Source organism: Muscardinus avellanarius (genome assembly GCF_963383645.1).
Source record: "Muscardinus avellanarius genome assembly, chromosome: 1".
Lineage (NCBI taxonomy): Eukaryota > Metazoa > Chordata > Mammalia > Rodentia > Gliridae > Muscardinus > Muscardinus avellanarius.
Genome location: NC_137786.1, coordinates 198917525 through 198932052, shown reverse-complemented (window position 1 = coordinate 198932052; position 14528 = coordinate 198917525). Strand labels below are relative to the sequence as shown.

General features: G+C 35.8%; 1 pseudogene across 1 annotated transcript in view; it reads right to left on the bottom strand.

Moving 5' to 3' along the window:
* LOC308259453 (NSFL1 cofactor p47-like) overlaps positions 1-12527 on the bottom strand; it is an 86682-nt pseudogene extending 74155 nt beyond the window's left edge. The window contains exons 1-2 of the transcript in view: positions 12396-12527; positions 5467-5550 (exon numbers count right to left, since the gene is read on the bottom strand). The product of the transcript in view is annotated as an NSFL1 cofactor p47-like (transcript). The remainder of the gene's footprint in view (positions 1-5466; positions 5551-12395) is intronic.
* Positions 12528-14528: the final 2001 nt, after the last annotated feature.

The window sequence follows — 14528 nt, the reverse complement described above, 5'->3', positions numbered from 1 at the left end:
GGTTCGGTTGGCCTTTCCAAAGAAGAGTATAGAAATATTCCCCCAGAAATGAATTATTGTTTATCTCCACATCATTTGTCAAGACCTCCCGGAATATCTGAATGTATAGATTAATGCTGCATCAACAAGGGTTATTAGTTCAAGCAACAGAAAACAAATCCAGCCAATATAAGCAGAACATTTACTCAAAGGTTATCAAGAAATACTCAGAATCTTTATGAGGCACACGGGACCAAGTCAGGACCCTATGTAGCAATGGAATAATGCTCTGAAGTATGTTGCAGCACAGTCCTGGCATAGATGTCAGTATTATAACCACCATGCATGGACAGCAGTGCTTACTCCACTGACATAACAAAATGGTGCACACTTCAAAGCAGTCACAAATTTGCTTCTGTAAACTGGTATAACTTGAGCTGCTGATGCTAGATATTCTCAGCAAAAATATTTTTTATGATCATCAAGTTCTTTGTATAAGTAAAATATTATTTAAAATCTTGGATGGTTGCATGTGATGGGAGGATCCTAAGTATGTCAATTTGCCTTATTGTGAGGGAAGTCAACAGAGTGAGAACGTTTTATGTTTTAACAGAAGACTTTGTTTCGTAAGAAGATTATTTTATATGTTGCCAAGTGATTCAAATTCCTGTATTGCCAAAGGTTAACCTCTCTTTAAATCTTATTTGCTAATCCTGTTGCTCATTTGCTTTAGTTAAAATTTTCTATCTTTTGTAAAAAAAAATAACAAAGAAATATATGAATACATCATGGCTGACTCATTAATGAGAAAACATATTCAGAGAGTGCTTATTTTATCCAATAAATGGTAGCATCTTGATTACAAATCATGAAGGATCCCCAAATTTATGTCATTTTCATAATTGCTTTTCATGACCAAAGACATCCACTTAATATATCTGATGAAGAAATAAGTCTAGATAGAGTATATGACAAATGCAATCCAATAAATCTATGTCCCAAGTTTTTGGCATCACCCTAATTCTGGATAAGCACAGCAAATACTGGACATAGATGGCTCTTCTCGAGATGCCCTCTCATTCCTCTTCAAACGTAACCCCAGCAGAACTTTGCATGCATCAGACAATGACGAGTTGACTGAAATAAATAATCTATCACTTGTATGATAACCAGTGTCTCTCCAGAGCGATAATGAAGCAGCGTTGATATTAATAAAGGGATGCTTCTACAAAAAGACATGTAAATCTGAGTTCAGTATCAGTGACAGGCAAAGGGGGCTATGTGATGAACAGGAGGGTATACTTGTGAGCCCTTTAGTAAGAGTAGCCAGGGACTTCCTAGGCCCACAAATCGTAAAAGTCTTCCTTATGCTTGTTCCTGGTTATAATATAGCACTTCTTTTACCTCTCCTTTATATTTTTCATTAACTCTGTACAGAGTGAGATATATAAATTGCAGGGTCCAATGTAAAGTAAAAAAGCAGGGCTTTGAGTTCACAAATGAGGAAGAATGTGTATTAGTGGTACTAAAATATAAAACTTTACTTTCTTAAGTTCTCTCTACTCTCTCCTTTTAATTTTAAATTACTATACAATTGTATTTTATACAAAATGACAATTAAAAAAATAATTTGCCCAGAATTTACCATTAACCTTCATTTTTATATGATTTTAGTTTTAAATTAAATTGTGCAGTTTTGTTTATTGGTGTATTAGTTTTAAATTAAATTGTGCTGTAGTCGTACATCATTATGACATAAATGAGCGTAGAGGCACACATCTTTCATTTAGCACTTCCCCAATTCCCAACTCATTCCTTCCACCCTCCATTTTAGTAATTAAAAATCTTAAATACTGATCTTAAATAAAATATTTAATTGAATAGAATATCATTGAATAGCACACCTTGTATTTATAGTTTCTACATATGCAAGTTGTTTTTTTTTTAATTTTGGTACTAGAACAATGAAAATACACACAATGTTATACTTTTTTTTACCTTTTAATGTATGTATATCTTTCCCAAACTCTCTACCTCCAGCTTATTTAATAGGAAATAAGTCCTGAAGGAAAATGTACTATAGATGCCCAATCTTTCACTTTTATTTTTATGTTACATTTCTGTATAAGCAGTTGGCTAACACAGAAAAATAAAATGAATCCAAAAGGATATGACAGGGTTACTATAATGCATCAATAAAAGCACAAGAAAAGGAAGAGAAAACACAAAAGGATGTGACAAGATTACTTGATCATCTTTGTTTCTCAGGATGCTGGTGCTTTCTGAGTTTGAGGCAAATTTCTCCAACCAGTGCATACCAAGCATACACAACACATTTAGCTTGTACTTATGTCTAGAGTGCTGGAACTTATGGGTCTTCCAGAATTCTGGTCACATAGAAGGACACGTGCAAAGGACAGCAGCAAAGAGGTGGAGACAGTGTCACACACGTTGTGCATATCATCTCTGTCTATATATGTGTTCTGTAGATGCATCAGATACCTAGCAGAAAAATACAAGTTCAAAGGTAAGGACATCTGAGCCTGGGGCCTGCCTGCTTTTACAGGTTGCACATCAATGAAGCTCATTCTGACTCTCAGGGTAGCAATTTCCATGCTCCATCTCTCTCTTCCTGATATAGTACCACAATGACATTAGTTCTTAAATGGGAAGATTTGGGAAAGGAAAAGCAGTAATAATCATAAATTTATAAAAAATACATTGTCATAAGTCTTTCAAAATTCATTGTTTTCTCACATCAACTCTAGTTTGGGCTGAAAGTTATATTATATATAAGACTGGGACCATTTCTTAATCTCTGAATAGTTTTGTTACCTCTCACTGGAAAACCTCAGAGTACTCAACAAGCCAGACACATTATAAATTCAAAGAAGATGATATCTTTCTATTTTATTTTTCATAGACTTTTATTGATGCATTACAGTAATATATATGATAGTGAGGTTCAAAATAATATAAACATACATGCACTCAACACTTTTTGTATTTTCCTCCACATCCCAACCCTTTCCTCCCTCCTCATATATTTTGTTGAGATTGGTAGTAATATGAACATAACATTATTTGAACTGTTTCTTTCATAAATTCTCCACTCACCCACCTCTTCTTTCTTCTCCAAATCCTTCCTCTACTGTACTACTCGTCTGATTCGTAAATGAGCTAAAGCTCCTTAAGTTTTCTATTTTCTCTCCCATATCATATATGATATGTATGTCTATACCATGTATCTATCTCTATCTATCTATCTATTTTTCTATCATCTCTCTCTCTCTTTCTCTTTCTCTCTCTAGAGATAGTTTCATAGTTGAATTCTGTTTGTCTAGATCACACTTACCTCTGATATTTACTGTAAAATTTCCAAGAAATAAGATAAACAATTTTTCTAAAATAGAAATACTCAGACCAGAAAATAATTTCTAATCTATAGGTCTATAAAACACATTCATTTGGCATTTTACAAAGCATTACTAATTCATCATGCCTTATATTACATGTTATATGGCCAAATTCCTTATGGATCAAAATAATGTAAATCAGGGCTTAAGCAAATTAAAAATTTTTGATATAGAAATAAATCCTTTAGTGGATTCCTTTGTGTAAAGTGGCAATATTCTGTTTCTAACACATTTTTTAAAATTGCAACTTTAATTTATGGATTTTAATGAACAATTTTTTTTGGTGGTACTGGGGTTCCTGGAAGCCCTTCTACCTCCAGGCTACACTCCCAGACCTATTTTTTTTTAATTTGGAAACAGGGTCTCTTAAGCCAGTGAGGCTGGCTCCAAACCAGTGCAATCCTCCTGTCTCAGCCTCCCAAGCATGGGGATTACAAGCGTGTGCCACCACGCCTGGCTCTGAACAATTTTTATAGTAAGTAAATTACATTATTAATATCACATATACCTTGTACAACACTATGCATAAGTATAATAAAATAAAACTATGAAGGTCCAATTTGTGGAACACTTAGGAGCCAGGCACAACATTTTATATAAATTATGTATTAAATACTTTAAAGAACGTATATGGAGGATATTGTTGTCTTCATTGTAGATATGAAAAAACTTAAGACTTTGATGGCTTAAGGGATTCTTTAAAATCATACCAGAAATGATTGTATACCACCATAGCACTGATGTCTCTTGAATTCTCATACTGCACTGCACTAATTCACTCTTCCAGTTTTTTTTTTAAAGGTCTAATTAATTTTGTGTCTAAAGATGTATACTGAAGGAGCTATCCTGATAAAAGCCTGAGTGCCAGTCATAAACATTCAAAGCATCACATGTGTGTGATTGTGACATCACAGAATGAGCCAGAAATAAAAGCATATTGTAAAGCAAAAGACTTCTGAATAACTTCTATTTTCCCATGGTGGATGATCACAGATTTTAAAAATATAGCAATAAATTTAGAAAATCTATTTTAGAGAATCATTGAACATTTCTGAAACTGTACATGAATTTGGAAGTAGATATTTTAAACAACAATCATATCTTCCAGTTTTCACAGTTCAGAGCTGCCTGATTGAAAATAGGTCCATGCCAACCCTTGCTCCTGAATGGCAGGGATACTCAGACAAATTCATTCATCACATGCTAGTGCTTCCTAGGCAAATGTGGGATTTGTTGTAGATTTGGGCTTTAAAAACTTTTTTTTTTTTTTGCCTTTTAATTCTACCCAAATATAAAAATGTTTTTTTGTGTGTGTGTGTGCTCACACCTGCCATTAAAATTTTGAGTTCAGTTTTGAAACCCCATGTATTACTGAAATTTATTCATTTGTATCAATAAATAGACATTCTAACTGAAGAATACAGAGACAGGTATGATATTTAAGTAATATATTTGAACTAATTAAGAATTTATTAGTTCTTATGGGTACTTTGCTGAGATTCATATTCATGTGAACATTTAGAAGTACTTGAATGAAACTATTGCATTTTTACTAATATTGTTTTGAGGTATATTCATTTCTGAAAATGAGTAGACATCTGTTTCCTTAAATCACTACATGGCTCATAATAATGAATAGGAATAGTGGTGGTAGTATCAGTAGTGATGGTGTTGCGTACCTATCATATCTGTGTGTGTTTGCTGTTTGCATGAAAGTGAATGTCTACATATTTTCATTACCAAGATTTCTGTTCTTCAAACTCATGTGATGTGTGCATGTATGCCTCTACCATCTTGTACCCCATTAAGATGTATGACTACAATGCACTAATAAAAAAAATAAAATAACCCGGGCATGACGGCACACACTTGTAATCCAAGCATACAGGAGGCCGAGACTGAAGGATCACAATTCACGATCAGCTTCAGCTACTTAGTGTTAGGATAAGCAGCCCAGTCATGCCAAAGATGGAGCTTCCTCGGCTTCTCTTCTGGATTGTGCTGGTTACCTCATAGCTTGCCAAAGGGGCCACGGGATGCCCAACAACCAGTCTCCTGATAACACACTCACTGGGGTAGGGACCATCCAATCAGTAAGCGCCCCGTACTTCGTGTGATCTTCTGCTGTGAGCAGAAGCGCCCTCCTCCCAACTGCCTGATGTAAAAGGGAGCTGGGCTGTCTTAACAAAGCTTTTGCTTGCTTGCTTGCTTATCTTCGACGGCTGGCCTTGGTTATTTTCTGTGCCGGACTTCCACTTTCACTTAGTGTGGCACTTTGCAACTTAATGAGACCCTGTTTCAAAATAAAAAAAAAATATAAAACAGGGCAGGAGGTATAGCTCGGAGGTCGAATGTCCTGGATTCTATCCTCAGACCCACAAAATACAATACAATACAATACAATACAATACAATACAAATCTCCTAGCCAGGCGTGGTGGCACACGCTTGTGATCCTTGTGCTTGGGAGGCTGAGACATGAGGATTCTGCAGGTCAAAGCCAGCCTCTGCTGACTTAAGAGACCCTGTTTCCAAATAAAAAATATTAAATAGGTCTGGGAGTGTAGCCCGGAGTTAGAAGGCTCCTGGGTTCCATCTCCAGTACCACCAAAAATGATGATGATGATGATGATGATGATAATCATCTCCCATTAGATTATCTGAGAATATCTAGCTAGACCTTTACATTAACCTTCATATTGTATTATATTTTGCCAAGCTATGAAACCAGTCGATGTATCCATTAACAGATGAATGGTTAAAGAAAATGTGGTATATACAAACATTGAACTTTTATTCCATTAAAAAGATGTTAAGAGAGAACAAAATTACATCATTTTCAGGAATTGAACACAGCTAAAGAACATCATGCCCAGATCTGAAAAACTCAAAAAATCAAGGGTTGCATGGTTTCCCTAATATGTGGAAACGAGAGAGAAAAATGAGAAAGAAAACAATGTCATGAAAATGAGGAAAGAGACCAATAAAGTTGGTTAAGATGGGGTCAAGGGGACAGAAAACAATGATGAGATCTGCGGAAGGAAACATCAAATAGTGTAATGTGCATATATAAATTTATCATTATGAATATCACTATCATGTCCAATTACAATGAATCAATAAACATTTGAAAAAATAAAATGTCAGAAATCAACTGTTAAATAATTGTTAAAAAGTATTAACTTTTACCTTTCCTTTTTTTAAGGCTTTATTTATTTTTATTGGTGCACTGTAGTCATACACATCACTCATTTAGCCTTTCCCCAATTTCTACCCCATTCCCTTCCCTCTCCCTCTTCAGTTTTAGGTCAGTGATTGACTTTGATACATTTGTGAATAGATATTATGTACATTTGAAAATTTTCTTCCTCCCTCTCTCATCCCCCTCAGTTAGGTTCCTTTTACTGTTTTAGTTTTAATTCAGAAATACCAGACTATATAAGCAGCATTAATTTATGAACAGAATTTAGTTTCAGAGAAAAATGAACATGATCACATTCAAAACTAGTATTTAGATTTTAGAAATATTCAAATGGGGAAATATATTATCTTTAGGTCAAAGAAACCAAATATAATTTTATTTCCTAGTTATGCAGTGGGTTCCTTGAGGGCAGGCATTGATAATCTCTTGTTCTTTCAATTATTTTCATATAGTAAGAAAATGGCAAATCATTGCCAGTAAAAAATATATTTCCTAATTTTGTTTTGAAAAGCAAGTAGTTTATTTTTGGTGGCTTTTTGGGTTTTTTTTGAATAATCATTTTTAGTTCATGAAATTTTGAAGCCTGAAAATTATGTATTTTGTATATCCAAGGAGCCACACACCATGAATTCAGGCCCATCTTAATGCTCCATCTGTGACTGAGCACAGCACCAACCGAGAGGAAAGTTCGTTTAAACTGGAATTTCAAATGACCTCTATAGCCTAAGGCAGGAAGCTTGGATTTGTGACAGTCTCAGGTCTGGAAGCACAGGGCTGTGTTTTAACCACATACTTCAGAGCCATCTGCTACAGTAAGAATAGGATACCTTGAGATGTCTGGATATCAGCCATGTCAATCAGCCTTTGCCTTTGTCAACAGACAGAGCCCAAATATCACAGTGGATTATTATGGAGAAACCGACATTAGGTGTCAGGAAAGTGATAGAATCCTGCAGAATTAAATGACATATTTGAGTTATGAATCAAAATTTTTGTGGGCATTAATAAGCACTTTTTTAATGATTTTGAGAAAGATGCTTTTTATGAATGGACTAACAATGTGGGTGCATGACTGGGCTCAAGAATTAGCATTTCAGAACATTAAAGGACAGTTATTTCGCACCTTAAATTATAAGTCAAGATGGTCCAGTCTTCGTATGTTAATGCATATAATCTTCATGGCAACCTTATAAGATGCATAAGTACTATTATACTTCTTCATAATAATGAAGCTTTGATTTAGAGAAGATAATGTGTCTAACATTTACACTAACGTGGAAACTCTGAACCCAGTTCAACGTTCAGTTCTGTTCATTTAAACACTGTGATATACTGCCACCCAATGATCATTGTTTTCCTCCCATTGAAGGTAGAAGGACCTCTTAAATTTGAGTGTGTATCTGTTGCCTTTATCACTCTGGTATTTCAGAAGCATTGTCTTCCAAACTTTTACCTTGGATTGCCACAAGGGGGCATTCTTAGAACTCTGAGGAATGAAAAAATAACGTTAACTGTGGGAGGAAATCCTGTACTTTCCTCTAGACCATTAATTCCCACAGAGTATACTTAGAACCAGCATCACCTGAGAACTTGTTTAAAATGAAAAATTGAGTTGTTAAAAAAATACACTCAGTCAAATCTCTGGTGATAGAGACCCATAATTTAGGTTTTATGTCATCCCATGGGATTCTGATATGTTGTAACATTTTAGAACTAGTGCAGTATTTCTTCTTCTTATGGTAAATATGCATTTTATTAAATTCAAGAATTTTAGTTTCTTTCTAATTTTCTTACTCTTTAAGAACCATAACCTTAAGGTAGATTAGCATTTTTCTGCATGTGTGCCTCAGATATTTCCATTATTAAGAAGGAATGCTACCAATGGAAGTAGCAAGAAGTAGAGTTCTAATTTGTCTTTCTAATCTGTGTTGGGTTTGGGAAAACCTATGATTATTAGAGAATTGAATATGGAGAAAAATAACATCATATTCAAATGCATGGGAGAAGCTTGCTCAGGTCCTTTTTTCCTCTTAATCCACAAACACTCTGTCTGTGAGACTGGATTTTTCCATTCATAGCCTCAGTTACCGACTGTAGACTGTAAATTTCCTGAGCTAAATATTAGGAGGCAAGTGACATGATACAAGTTTAAGACTCACTTTTCAGCAAAAGACGGGGTAAGAAGTGTTTTAATATAGACTCATATTTCAATACAATAATTCACAAGAAACACATCATAATCATAAAAACATGAAAATCAAAATGACAGCCATCTAGTATTTAGTGACCCCTTGTCAAGATGAAAAGGAAATCATGTGATCCTGATAGATAATCTCAGACTAATATGCACAGATGATGTTAAACATCAATGAAGCAATGAAATCTTCAGAAGTACCCAGCAGCATGTTGTTCTTCATATATGTGAAGTAATGACATTCAGCCCAAGTATTATATTATTAAATATTGACCCCAGTGATTACTGTTTAATATTTGTTTTGAAAGTAAGTGAAATATATGTGAAGTATTTTGGTCTATTATAAGTTGTCAATTCATTATTTACTTGACGCAGAAGGTGATAGAGAAAGATAATATTAACCTATTCCTCTTTCTCTCCAACTTATGTTCATTGGGAATCCCAATGACCAAAGTCCTGGAGGGCCTGAAAAAAATTGAAAGAAAACAATATACCAGGGCAGACAGTAAGGCAAAAGTGGATGGACACAAATACAAATGTGGAAGCAGAAGACATCGGGCATGCATACATAAACATAAACATAAACATATAAAAATACATACATATATATATAACATATATGTATGTCTGTGTATATATATGTATATATATACATACACACACACTTATATATAGATATATAGATATAGATATAGATATATATAGATATGTATACACATTTCCATTAAACATGAAGAATCATCTCCTTAATGTGAAAAAGGACTTTTCTGTCACAAGGAAAAAGTGAAGATATGCATATTTCAATGGACCCTGATGCAGACCTGCATGACCTAATCTTTCTGACTTCTTTATGGTCTAGGAGACTGTTCATATGCAGAACATACCCAGTGGAATTTTGAAAGGCTGATATGAAGTTTCTTAGATTTTATAAATGCCTATGTTATCTTTAGTTTCCGCTTTAAGAGAACCATTATGTATTTAATATTTCATTATATTGTTTTCTGTAGAATATGCACGATCATTTTGATTCGTAAAATAGCTATTTTGATGTGTTAGCTACTTTCTCTAGTAGATTAACCTATATGAGAATTTATATAAAAATATGCATCGATGTACCGTTTAAAACCATTCTTTTGAGGGGCGTAGTGGTGCACGCTTGTAATCCCCGCCCTTGGTAGGCGAGACAGGAGGATTGCGCAGGTTCGAAGCCAGATGCGCTGGCTTAAGAAACCAAATAAAAAGTATAAAAATAGGTCTGGTAGTGTAGCCCGGAGGTAGAAGAGTTTCCAGGAATCCCAGTACTATGAAAAAAAAAAAAAAGTACTTTCTTTTTTAGCTGGACGTGGTGGCGCACGCTTGTAATTCCCGCGCTTGGGAGGTTGCAACAGGAGGATCATATAGGTTCAAAGCCAGCCTCAGCTACTTAGTGAGGCTCTCAGCAACTTGGTGAGACCCTGTTTCCAAATAAAGTATAAAATAGGTCTGGGAGTATAGTCTGGAGGTAGAAAAAGACTCTGGGTTCCACACCCAGTGTCCCCCCAAAAATAAAAATAAATAAGTAAATAAATAAATAAACAAAACCATTCTTTTTATGTCCAGTTACAAATAACAATACACAGTAGGAGAAAATTGTTCAATCTGTGGCTTCAAGCATTATCTTTTCTGGTAAAGGCTTCAGGAAATCTGTGACTAAAGTTAAAGGAAGAACTTCCAATACTTCGATGCCTCAGAAAGGAGAATTGCAGATTCACAGCTGGTCCTTAGCAACTTAGTAAGACCATTTTGAAAAAAAAAAAATAACAGTGCCAGGCATAGTGGCATAGGTTTGTAATCTCAGTATTTTGGAGGCTGAGATGGGGGAGTCACAGGTTTGCAAGGATAACTTCAATTACTTGGTGACACCCTCTGCAATTTAGTGAAATCCTGTTTCAAAATAAAGAACAAAATAAGGCTGGTGATGTAGCTCAGGGGTAGAATATTTCTGGATTCAATCCTAGGTCTCGCTCTCACATGCAGATATGCTTGTGTGTTTCATTCCCAGCATTAAAAGAAAAAAAAAGGAAAAATAAGTAGGAAAATGAAATAAAAAAGAAATATAAAAGAAGGAAAAAGAAAACCTACCTATCCTCCTACCAACTATTTGACTTTGAAATCTAGAACTCAGTTCTTTTTTTGTGTGTGTGTGTTTGTGTGTGTGTGTGTGTGTGTGTGTGTGTGTGTGTGGTACTGGGGATGGAACCCGGAGGCATTTTCCTCTGAGTTACACCACCAGCCCTATTTTGTATTTCTTATTTTGAAACAGTACGGAAAATGGAACCCAGGGACATTGTACCTTCAAGCTCCAATCCCAGCCATATTTTTTATTATTTATTTTGAAATAGGGTCTCACAGAGTTGCAAAGGCCCTCACTAAGTAGCTGCAGCTGTCCAGGAACATCTATCCTCCTATCTCAGCCTCTCAAATGCTGGGATTACAAGTGTTTACCACCACTCCTGGTTAGAACTCAGTTTTTACAATCACTGGAACTCTTTGAATATGTGTGATCACTAATATTTGCCTAGTATTTTAGGGTGTATGAGAGATATTTAATCAAAGATTACCAAAAAGAAGTAGCTAGTCTTCACCTCTCCCACAGGAAGAACTAAAACTGCCAATGAATGAGGGCACCTCTCAGCGAGTGACCAGGGGAGAGCACTGGAGCCTGGCAGAGGAGAGAGGTCAGTCTTGTACAGTGTGGAGGCACAGGATGAAAGAACAGAGAGAAGAACCAGTACTTGGCTACTGCAACTTCTTCTCTTCGAGGAGGGAAAGAGTAAATGGGAGCATCCCAGCAGGCCCCATTATGTCTGAGTATGCTGGCAGTCCTGGCTACAGAGAGTTCTGTATTCCTCAAAGGCTTTGAATCCAGTTTGGGGAGCTGCCTGAAGTCTACATAACCACCCTCAGAAAAGGAACCACATTGTTTTTCCCCCACCCCAAAGCTCATTCTGTTCCAGCACAGTGCCTGCACATCTTAAGACTGGACCCACCACTGTGTTTCATATTTCTCTAGGCACCAATAAGCTCTCTATTTTCCTATCTCTGAGGCCCAACAAACATTCTACCCCTACACTATTACAAGAGATACAACCCATTAACCCAACTTATACCAGATGTGCAACTGTGACTCCAAAACTCAAACCTGTACATTGTACTATAGAGAGTGATGGTCCAACGGAGGGGGCCAGAGCAATCCTAACACATCGGGAACTCCAAAGGATGTTTCTCTATTTTCCATCCCATTCCTGGCACTGCTACTAACTCTGCTGGGGGACGTTTCTGCGAGAGACAATCATGCCATGGGGCCTGAAGTTATGGCTTCTACACTCCACACCTCTGCACTTTCCCCTTGTAGGCCTGAGGACAATTTACTGTTGTCCATGTCCCTGATGCCACAATAACCACTGTCAGAGGCCTTAATCAGTGGCAGTATGTTTTGATTTTGTGTATTATAAGGATATGTTTCTTGTGGTTCATAACCCCAGTATTAATTCTGCAACCCTTAAAGGACCCACCACCATTTATCTGCCCCACAGGGACTGAGCATGCATCCCTTTGTCTCATACTTCTGGCACTGCAGCTGCTGCTACAGGAGGTCTGACCATGATCAACGAAGGGCACCAGGCCACAAAGCCATATAATCTTGGCAGCCCATATTCAGTGCAAAGTCGCAATATTACTTTCACAACTTGGTTCATTATAAATCACCGAAACATGTGAAGATAGTGCTACCCTTGATTAAACCTGAAGAATCCACATAGAGTTTATACTTTAGTAACCACTGAGAACCATAGTCAAGACACTCTACTCAACAGTTACCTTGGAATTGAAAAAAAAAAAAAATCTTCCCCTAGGAAGGTTGCTCTATAAAATTAGATGAGGCCACTATTTCACCCGATGTGTAGACATTAATGTAGGAACATAAATAAGCAAAGTATCATGAAACTTCTATAGAAATATAATGATTTTCTAGGAATAGACCCTCAAAGTAAAGGAAATATATGCAATGCCTTAAAAGGAATTTAAAATAAGAATTCTTAGTAAATTCAGTGAAATGCAAGGGACTACAGATAGATAATTTAATGAAAGGAGAAAATAATTTATGATCTGAATGAGAAATTTATCCGAGGTGGATATATCAAAGAATCAAACAGAAACTTGGAGTTGAATAATTTATATCAATAAAATAAAAAATACAATTGAGAACTTCAATAACAAGCTAGACCAAGCAGAAGAAAAAAAAATCTGTACTTCAAAACAGGTGTATTTGAGTAACCTAGTCAGCCCGATAATAAATATAAGAGTAAAACTAAAGAATAAAGATGAAGGAATCCTGAAAGATTTATGGAACCATGAAGCAAACAAATATTTTCATTATTGGTGTTCTAGGAGAAGAAGAAAGAAAGGTATCATAGAAAATCTCTTTAACAAAATAATAGCCGAAAACACATCAAGACTTAGAAGATTAATTGACTTCAGATTTGGCAAGTTTGAAGGATCAGAGACAGACTCAACCAAAAACAGTCTTCTCTGAGGCATAGTTTAGTCAATCTGTCAAAAGGCAAAAATAAATAAATAAATAAATAAATAAAGATAAAATTTCAAGTCCTATATAAGGGAATCACCATTAGATAAAGAAATCTGCTGACTTTTCAGCAGTTGCCTTCCAGGCCAGATGAGAATGTCATGATATTTTCAAAGTTCTAAAATGAGAAGAAAAAAATCACAACAAATAACACTATACTGTGCAAAACAATCTTTCAGAAATGATGGAGATATATTTTCTTCCAGAGAAGCAAGAAATGAAGGCATTCATCAGCAATATATTATTATTATGTGAAATGTGTAAGGGAGTTTTACATCTGAGGGCAAAAAGATAATACCTATCATACCTATCCCAAGAGAAATACACAAAAGAATAAGTCTCAGTGGTAAAGCAGACATTCAAGTCAAAAAGCTAAAATTATTAAACTTTAGCACCTCTTAAAAAACCAAATCACAGGCACATGTGCATACACATACACAATTGTAAGGGGGAAAGCAACATAGAAATGAAGAAGTTAAATGAACTAAATTCTCCTATCAAGAGCACTAGAATAAAAATGGACAAATAAATAAGACCAAAGTATATGTTTCTTACAAAAAATAAATTCGCTTGTAAATCATACATAGACTCAAAGAGAAGGGATGGGGAAATAGTCTATGTGTAGGAAAACATAAACAAGCTGGGATAGGTATATGCTTATCACTTGAAATGGATTTTAAACACACACACACACACACACACACACACACACACACACACACTGCATCCTTACCACAAGGCAGAGATGGTTATACAGAATGAGGCACTGATAGAAAAAACTAATTTGGGATCTGGTGTCGTGGCATACACCTATAATCATGGTACATAGGAGGAATAGACAGGAGGCTACCCTCAGCATTTTCTTGAGACCTCAGAAACTTAACAAGAGACCCTATTTTTTTTTTTTTTTTTGGTGATCCTGGGGTTCCTGGAAACCCTTCTACTTCAGGGCTACACTCCCAGACCTATTTTATACTTTTTATTTGGAAACAGGGTCTCTTAAGCCAGCGAGGCTGGCTTAGAACCTGTGCAATCCTCCTGTTTCCGCCTCCCAAGCGTGGGGATTACAAGTATGCGCCACCACGCCCAGCTAAGAGACCCTATTTTAAAAGTA